Source organism: Elaeis guineensis, chromosome 13 (genome assembly GCF_000442705.2).
Source record: "Elaeis guineensis isolate ETL-2024a chromosome 13, EG11, whole genome shotgun sequence".
NCBI classification, from domain to species: domain Eukaryota; kingdom Viridiplantae; phylum Streptophyta; class Magnoliopsida; order Arecales; family Arecaceae; genus Elaeis; species Elaeis guineensis.
Window position 1 is genome coordinate 54883891 of NC_026005.2, and position 10235 is coordinate 54894125.

Below are 10235 nucleotides of genomic sequence, written 5' to 3' on the forward strand. Positions count from 1 at the left end.
TCTAAGTTTATTTTCTGTTAACCTTGTCATGGTCAGTCTCTATGGTTTATCTGCCGTTAACCTCTTTCGCTCGTATGGGAAAAACAAAAGAAAGAGTTGGGGAAGTTGATTATAGAATAAAATGCAGCCCGTATTTTGGCAACAATATGTTATCCTTTTTTTGTCCCTTGGCTGTTACACTAGTTTTCCTTTATTGTGTGCTTTGTAAATGTTTGTCATATGTATGTAATAAATGCAAGACATGTTTGTCATTTGTCATCTAGCGTGGTTGGCCCTCCATAATATTGCCTCGATGATTCCATGTGGCATATTTTGGCTGTAAAAGTCCTCCTAGGACAGTAAAGGAGCAAATAACAAAGTGAACTGATGATTAGTATATCAAGGCAAACAGTGCTTAGGGTTGAAACTAGGCCATTCCAGTGAGAAGATTAAAGACTACATAAACTCTGAGATCTATTTTGAAGTGGTCTTGCAACTCTGTTTTCCTCTAGCTGATCAAACCACTTTAATATAGGATTAATTATATAAAAAATTCTAAACTATTTGGTAGTTTTAAAAGTCATTCCAAACTTTAATTTAGCACAAACAGATCATTCAACTTTTAAAATCATTTTATACAAATCTTAGCTTATGGATTTTGCTTGCCTATCCTGATGGAATTGTCACGTAACGTCAATCTTCTGCATCATTTCTTTCTAACATATAAGTAGGTCACATGATATTACTTGACACTTCCATCATAGCAACCAAATGGAATTCACAGTCAAGGTCTGAATTAATAATTTTAAAAGTTGAGAGATTTGATTGTACTAAATTAAAGTTTAAGTGGAAATAAAAAATTCCAAAATAATTCAAGATTTTTTTCATCATTAATCCCTTAACCAATTAAAGGGTTGGGCCTTAGAACTAATTTGGACCAATTTTGGTATTGACTTCTGGCCTATTGTCAGGCTTAGTTTCCAAGCCACATCCGAGCTCAAGCTCAGGTCAAGATTAGGGCTGGCAATTCATGTTCATTGATCGTAAACAGATCGTGTAAATATGAGGATATAATACAAATTAGCTCAACCCGAACACAACTCCATTTAATTAAACGGGTCGACTTATGGAATATGAACACGACATGAATATATACAGATTGACACAACACAATCCATCTGACACGATTAATAATCGTGTTGGTGGCTCAAACGGGTACATGACCCATCTAATGACCCATTTAACTATTTGACTTATTTATAAAATTTAACTAAAATAATAAAAATTTAGTCAAAAAATTAGAATAATATGAAAATAATTTAGTTACTTGCTATGCTAATTTGCAACTCTGAATTCCATCATTGTTTGTTTTAGGTTAGGATTATAATTTTTTGATTTCCTTCATTTGCCCTCAAGTAGTCTTAAAATAAATGTGTTAAATATATTTAAATGTATCATGTAATCCGTTAATCTATTTTAACCCATTTAGTTAAATGGGTCAAAACGGATTACGCAGGTCAACCCATTTAAGACACAAATTTATGATGTCATAAATGGATCGACCTGATTATGACCTGAATCCATTTATTCCAAATCCGAATCCACCTAAGTATGTATCATATCATGTCTGTGTCAACGGGTCATGTAGAAAATTTCAGCCCTAGTTAAGACAAGTAGCCACCCAAGTCTAGCTCGAAATATCCACCGGCATCATGGTTGTCATCGTTCATCCAGTGGCCATTTTTGTGCATAAGCAAAAGCCGACTTTCTTCAAAGTCCTCTTAGCTTGCAACTTCTCACTTCAAACTCTCAACAGTTTCATCCTCTTCTTTATATAGCAAAATTTACTTGCCACTGTCTCTACTCCCAACCTCAATCTTCTCATGTATGAGCCTGATATATATATCATCCGATCCACCGGATTTATGTTGTCATGATTGAGCCTCAAAGGTTATCCCAAGTTTGCAATGTGGATAATCATTTGTGGAGAATCAAGAATGGGGAAAAAAATGAAGGAAAATAGGCTTGGAAAGGAGAGAAGAGACTATTTAAAGGGAAGATGTGGAAAATAGGTTTATAAAATATGATTTAGAAAGAGAGTGGGAAATTCTGAAGTACACACGCTCATTAAACTTCCACTGCTATTCTTGACAATTCACATTAGTAAACCAAGTGACAAACATAGCAATGGAAAGGGACTCCTCCCCACCCTCACATCTTTTGGCCAGTTTCGAGACTTTCAGTCACGGAAACCAAGTAACAGATATTACAAACATAAGAGAACTCCTATGAAGTCCTTTCTCCTCCAAAACTTCAACTCATTCAACCAACCATAGATTACACCAGCATCCGCATCAAGTGGGTCTCATCCCGGCTTGCACCCTGCCAAGACTTATTTTTTGTCAAGGGAAACTTTTGCTTAATTCCAAGCTATGAGAAATCATACCCAAGAAGAAATGGCAGGAAGTGATCGAGATTTTTATTAGTCAAAATGAAATCAATCGATGTTGTCACCTTCCATCCTTGTCCAAGGAGTTATTATTATGTGACTAGATAGATATGTTGACTTCTATGTACGAGGACATCATGTGTACTATCGTTAATTGCATGGTCATAAAGGGATCTAAGTTATAATGCTATTCATTATACATGGTATCTGGGATTTCTTTCTGTTGTCAACCTTCACTGCAGCCTCAGCTGACCTATTTCTTAGTTTTAGCCAAGGTGTCTAAGGGTAGGCTATGGCCAAACTAATGTGAACATGGGGCATAGTTCCAATTTAGCAAATCCATCCAACTTGGCAAATCAACTATTAAAGATGGGCAATCCACCTCATAATTGTAGGAAGGCCAAATGAGGAAACTATGATTGCCACGATTCGAACATGCCCAGATCGACAATTACTAGTTGGCTCCATATTGCAAATGCAAAGCATGATTCCACTAGTGCCATTCGCATGCACTTTCTAGAAATAGCCGATGCTCCTAGCGAATGTGACCATTGCTCACCCTCTATTAATAGGGACAAAAAGGGGACCCCCAGATAAGTCTTCGATAAACTCTAGACACTCAACTACACTATCTTTTCTCTCCTTCCCTAATTTTTAGCTAATTTGAGCATCGAAGGGTCTCCATCAGAAAACCTTTCAGTCAGAGAGTTTTTTACAGGTCCAGCTCTAACATTCTGGAGGCACCATCTCCATCGACACCTCGTCTCCTATTGAGGACCCCTTCAACTCATCTTTTTTGGGGAGACCAGTCTGACCTCATCGGCTTGCATTTTGGCAGCAATAAATTGGTGCTAGAGGAAGAACACACAACTACTAAAAGGTATTTGGCTCGACTTGATAAGGAGGCTTGGTTCTCCTATGATCAGATTCTCGGAAAATACAATACCCATAAAGGCACTCATCTCTTTATGAGTGACTGCAGGTCGAGCATCAAGGTAGTTAATCATCCAAATCAACTTTCTCATCATAAAAATCCCATCCAGTTACAATGCCATATTAGATTGACTAGGGCTGAACACTCTTCAAGCAGTGGAGTCAACCTATCATTTGATGGTTAAGTTTCTGACTCCATATGGGATCAGTGAGGTGCGAGAAGATCCAGAGCTAGCCAAAGAATGTTACATAAATTAGAAAAAATGTTACATAAAATTTCTGTACGGGAGAGCTTTTACAAAATCTCTGCTCATTGAGGAGCTTGACGTTCATGACAAGCTGACAGTACAAAGAGGACAACCAGTAGAAGACCTCATAAAATTGTACTAATGGAATCTGATCTGACCAAAATGGTTCTGATTGGCTCCTACCTAAATGACGAGAACCATCAACACCTTTCTTCATTTCTCCAATCAAACATGGATGTCTTCTCTTGGTTAGCTTCAGACATGCAGGGCATAGACTCAAAGGTTATCGTACATCTCCTATATGTGGATCTGGAATATTGTCCTGTTAGGTAAAAGGAGAGGAGTTTCACATCAGAGCACCAAAAAATAATAAAAGAAGGGGCGTGGGTGGATAAGCTCCTAAAGGCCAGCTCCATCCGAGAGGTAAATTACCTTGTATGGTTAGCGAATGTAGTATTGGTTAAGAAGGCAAATAGAAGTGGTGCATATGTGTCGACTATATTGACCACAACAAGGTGTGCCTGAAAGATAGTTATTTATTACCTCGGATCAACCAATTAGTAGATGCTACCTCAAGCCACTAGCTTCTCTCATTCATGGATGTTTTTTCTGGCTACAATCAGATCTGCATGGCCCTCGAGGATGGGGAGAGGATTGTCTTTAGTATTGATAAAGGTCTTTTTTGTTACAGAGTCATACTTTTTGACTTAAAGAATGCAGGGGAAACCTACTAATGGATCATGACAAGGTTTTCAAGGAGTAGATCAAAAGAAACATGGAGTTGTATATGGATGATATGCTCATCAAAAGCAAAGTTACCAAGCATCATATTGCCGATCTTAAAGAGACCTTCGCAACACTCCAACATTTCCACATGATGCTCAACCCTAACAAGTGCACCTTCAGGGTTACCTCTGGTAAGTTTCTCAATTTTATGGTACCACAGTATGGGATCAAGATAAATCCAGAGAAGATATCAATACTATAAGAAATGGCCAATCGATGCTCCTCATCCTCAGACAAGTCAAGCAGAGATTGAGGATGACAACGAAGGGGATAACCCTCTTAGGATCAATCAAAATGGCCAACTAGTGCTCCTCATCCTCAAATGGGTCAAGTGGAGGTCGAGAATGATGATGAGGGGACTAACCCTTCTAAGACCCCTTGAAATAACCAACTAGCACTTCTCATCCTCGGACGAGTCGAGCGGAGGTCAAAGATGATGATGAAGGGGCCAACCCTCCAAAGAATCCTTGAAATGGATAACTGGAGCTCCTCATCCTCGGATGAGTCAAGCAGAGGCCAAGGACAGTGCCCAAGGGGCAAATCTCTAGGTACTTATCGACATCGCCAACTAGTATTTCTCATCCTCGGATGAGTCAAGTGGAGGTCGAGGATGATGTCGAAGGAACTAACCCTCTAGAGATCCCTCAAAATAGCTAACTAGTGCTCCTCATCCTTGGACAAGTTGAGCAGAGGATGAGGATGATGTCGAAGGGGATAACCTTCTGATGATCCCTCAAAATGGCCAACTGGTACTCCGCAATCTCTAAATGAGTCGAGTGGACACCAAGGATGATGATAAAGGGGCTAACCCTTCAGAGACTTCCTCATCTAAATTAGCTAGAATACCTCACTTAAAGATAGACTGGATGGAGGTCTAACTTTTACCATGGAGCACAGGCTATGTACATCCTTCATGCAATGGATGAACTAAAGAAGACTTGACCTCTGCAATGTGGGGAACTCTATGGATGGTGATGAAATACAGGAAATAAAGGTGAAATTGATGAAACAAGATTTGCATTAAAAAAGAAAAAAGACTTACATTGGGTTGGTCAAGTCGATTACAAAACCAGTTCGACTAAAGCTGAGGGATACCAAAAGAGCCCGACCACAAAATTTGCTCAGCCTTTGCAAATGCTAAGTAAAAAAAAAAGAAAAAATAAGAAGTATCTTAGTTCTAGGCATCAGTAGGGGTGGTGGGATCCTCGATTGGAGTGCTAGAATATGATGATGGGTAAAGGCTAGGAGGCAGCTTCAGCAACCACGATGGTGCCACCTCGGCACTGCTCGAACCTACTCCCTCCCTGGCATCTATGGCCTCATCCTCAGTGTCCAATTGGCCAAGATCGAGGTCTGAAAGGAGGCCCTGGACCTTGGCCTTGCAGTCCACCGCACCCTTCAAATATGATTCGGTAGCATACTCCACCTTAGTCACTAGGAACTTGTTTGAAGAATGAAAGGCCTAGACCACCTTGACCTTCATGGTCTAGAGCTTCTTCTCCCATTAGGTGGCTACGACAAAAAGTGCTTCGATCACTTGAGCCTCAGCCTAAGCCCTAACATTGATGACCTCTACCTCCATCGACTTAATCTTAGCCTTCAGGGATTCAATCTCTCTATTGGTCCTCTTTATTAGCCCTCTTCTCCAACTCTGAGGCCTCGACTATCTTCTTCTCAGCCTCCATAGCTCGGGCCTCAACCTCTTCTGATGTTTGCTCGGCCGCCTTCAAGAATCTCATAAAATGGTCCATATGGTGGATGAGCTGAGGAAGAGATTGGGTCAGTTTAGAAAAAAATCAAATTAACCCAAAGAAGGGAGTTGGATGAATCTTTGATGCAGTATCAAGAGCCTTGCATGTCAATGGCCTGGATGTCGGCCAAAAGTATGGTAGCCTGAAGCAGCTCACGAGTGACCCTGTTATTTGTCAAGCCAGATCTCTAGTCCTAAGCACCCTGCTTAGATTCAACAAGAGATTTTTGAGGAGCTGAAGCTGGACGATCAGCTAGACAAGGAGATGTATGGGAAGAGTTTCAGGGCATTGGTGCACCTCGAAGGGAAGATGACACTATTGAAAGGGAGAGTTGATCCCCCAAAGCGATCGATCAGAGCAGGGGATAACTCGTGCTCCCGAGGAAGACACCCCCCCTCCTTAAAGTTGTACTTTAGGCTGGCATATGAGGAGATTCAGAAGCTAATTGGGCAAAGATCACCTCAGTTCAACCTCACTTGGGAGCCTAAGTGCAACCTATGGGCTTCCTCCTCTTGGCGATGTAGTGCAATTCTTTAAGCTCCATGGGCTTCATGGCTAAAAATCAAGAGACCAAAGGTCAAGAAAAATTGAGATAAAATAAATTGCAAATATTTATACATACCCAAAGGGTTGGTCGAGCTTAGGCCGACTTTGTGAATTGTCTCCTTGAAAGGGAGTGTGCGCAGAGGAGCGATGTGACTAAATATAAACTCCCATGATCCCTTCTAGGCATCCGTTAGCCTCAAAGCCTTATTTGATGATTGTTGTAGCTGACCCCATGAAGTATCAAAACTATAGTGCAACTCAATCGACACCAAAAAAGAAATGCTCTTTCCAGTTATGAACGAAAGAAGAAACATCTTGGATGAGACACCACTCTATCTGAGGAGAGATGTACCACCATCCAACCTCTTTGGGATGTTCCTTAAATAAGAAATATGCCTGAAAGAGCCTAAGAAGATCTACAATGAAAGGGTGGAGGGTTAACCTAAGGTCAGCCTTGAAGGACTCCTCACAGAGTCCAACCCGACTTGGGTGAGGTTTCACTATCCAGTCATCGGGGCTAGCAATCTCCAATGTGAACTCTGAAAGAACTCGATATTGGAGGCAAATGACATCCAAGTCCTTGCAGGTGAGGACAAAAGCTACATGGAATAGGCTGAAGTTCGGCACCTCCTTAACCTTGGAACCATCCAAGGAAGACTTGCTATAAAATTGAGGACTCCTTTTGCTAGATGGATCTCAATCGGATGACCCACTATCCATCGATAAGCTCAAGGTGCTCATCTTTGATATAATCTAAAAGAGAAAAAGATGAAACTAACCAATGGCAGGACACGAACAACCAAATGACCCTAGAATCAGACCAATGGATTTTGAGCTCGGAGAATGAATTTAGCCAAGGATGATCACGGCCATCGACGGTAGTCATCGATGGCTTATCGAAAATTGCCCAAGGGCTTCACCTCTCCACCCCATAGTAGTTAAGCTGTAAAATGGTAAAGCTGAAACTGAAGGGAGAAATGCCTATTTATAGGGGATCAAATGGTTCGGATGATGATTCATCTACCCACATTGGATAAGCACCAAGTGGCAGCCCCAAACAGGAGATAGATGACTCTACACAGATCCATGCCTACAATGCCCCAAATCAAAGGATTGAAGAGATCGAGTGTATGAACTTGCAACACATGATCTATTGCAATCGATCCTGAGGGTTCAATTATCGAGGTGCATTGATTGAGCTTGTCAGGGTAGCCTCAGTCTTGAGATTCTATTTTCTTCATCCAATCTCAAGGCAAACTCGGACTCGAGAGTGGGGGGCAAGTGTTGTGGGCCTACACCTCAATCTCGACTAACCTAGTCCTCAATTTTGACTGAGGTGTCTAAGGGTTTGGCTATGACCGACTTGATGTTATCTGAGGAGCATAGTCTCAGCTTGACTAATCAGCACAACTGGGCAAATTAGCTATTAAAGGTGGGCAATCCATCTCACAATCATAGAAAGGCCAGATGAGGAAACCATGGCTACTAGGATTCGATCGCGCCCCAAATCAACAACTATTTGCGAGCTCTGCATTGCAAATGCAAAGCATGATCCCCATTAGTGCGATTTGCGCACACTCTCCAGAAATGGCCAATTCTCCTGGCAAACTTGACTATTGCTCACCTACTATAATTACAAGAAAAAGGGGGACTACAAGTAAGTCTTCGATAGACTCAAGATACTCCACTACACTATCCTCTCACTCTCTCTCTATTCTTCAATTCCTAGCTGACTTGAGCATCAGAGAGTTCCTACCAGAAAACCTTCTGATCCGAGATCTTTTGAACATCTAGCTCCAGCACCCAAAGGCACCATCACCATTGGTACCTCGTCTTCTACCGAGCACCCCTTCATCTCATCTTTTTTCAAGGAGACCAGTCCGATCTCATTAGCCTGGGGTTCGACAGCAACACTTTTCTTTGTTAGACTGCCCTTAAGTACTATAAACTCCAATGCTATGAACTCTTCTAACCACTACAATCAACGAAAATGTTGAGATTCATTGCTAAGTACTTATTTTATTTGGAATTTACTTTTAGTGCTAGTCCTCATTGGTTATAAAAGACCTATGTTGTTTGTTATCCATGTATGGCAAGCATTAGTGTTTGACTTCCTCAAACCCTTGGAAAGTGGGCATTAGTTTCCTATTTTGTGGTAGTTCTCAAATTTGGGTGGGAACAAATAACCGTTTGGTCATGGGATGCTCCCTTTAAGAGACATGAGTTTTTACACTAAAAAGAGAGGGCCTGTGGCATCCTTATACCAGAGAGCAGGTTTAGGCTTTTATTTTTTAAAGCAAAATTCTTTTTCTTGTCTCTCAATTTTCTTTTGCTTTTGGTGTTTGTCTTGCATCACAGGTAAATGCTTTTGATCTGCATCAAGTAGTGTGTTGTTCTATAAAAAGCTCTTATCACCACCAAGTCAAACGGAGATATAGGAATTCTTAAGAAACATGGCACAAATGGAGATGCAATGGAGGTTGGTAGGACTTGCAATGATTTGGCTTTTGCTACTAAACAACTATTATGTTGTGGAGGCATCACACGAGGAGATGGTTGAAGCAATGCCTAACAAGGATTTTGTCGAACCACAACGCATGCTTCGGGCATTCGATTCCAAGAAAACTCTACCAAAACCTTCAAACTCCTATCGCCGTGGTTGCAATCCGAATTCTCATTGCCGTGGTTAGCAGCAAATAATGAAGGCGCATAAAGCTGGAGTGCTTCATCTAAACTTTATCAGACTTTTTATCACTTGGTGTCTTTCATACTTTTCTTCTGGTATTGGATGTAATTTTTTATTCTCTTATGCTTGGCATCCTATGCCATGTTATGATTAACAATATATGGTATTAATGGTGACTCTTTTGAAAAATACCCCTCCCTTTGTGTCTCCCTCTTTATTTTTAATTTTCATTTTCATTTTCATTATCTATGGTGTAAGATGCAGATGTAATTTTACTAATGTTTACAAGTTATACAACAACCATAGAAAGGAATATCTCCCTAGATTTTGGTTATTTTCATTAGAAATGTTCCTTTTTAGTCAATATAAATCTCCTCAAACACGTATGAACATACAAAGAGTAGAAACATGAGATACTGATTGATGTAAGGTCAGCATTTTGATCATTCATGCAGCTTGTTTGGTTTATAGTTTTTTACATAGTGAGTCTGGATATTAGCCTGGCAAGAGATTTTAACATATATATTATTTATAGAATTTTCTTATGTCATTGGTGTAGGGAATGGCAGAAACAGTAAATCATCTTCCAAATAGAACTTGTAATATTAATTTTTTTCCAAAATCTAGCTATAATGCATGTGCTTATGCACATGGATCCAATAAATTATAATTCATAATATCACATAATTATAAGTTATAGCAGTTATGAAAATTTAGCTATAGAATCTAATGAAATGTACTTGTGAATGATGAAATAAGACAATGTTGACATATATGAAAACAATGTTTTTTCTGAAAGAAATATATGAAAACATCGTTGATGTAGCTAAGATTAATACTATGAATATACTCGAAAA

General features: G+C 40.0%; 1 long non-coding RNA gene across 1 annotated transcript; it reads left to right on the forward strand.

The window, feature by feature from the left end:
• Positions 1–8885: 8885 nt before the first annotated feature.
• Positions 8886–9567, forward strand: LOC105037262 (uncharacterized). Its single transcript, XR_830557.4, has 2 exons — positions 8886–8966; positions 9051–9567. It is a non-coding gene; the product is annotated as an uncharacterized lncRNA (long non-coding RNA).
• The last annotated feature ends 668 nt before the right edge of the window (positions 9568–10235 follow it).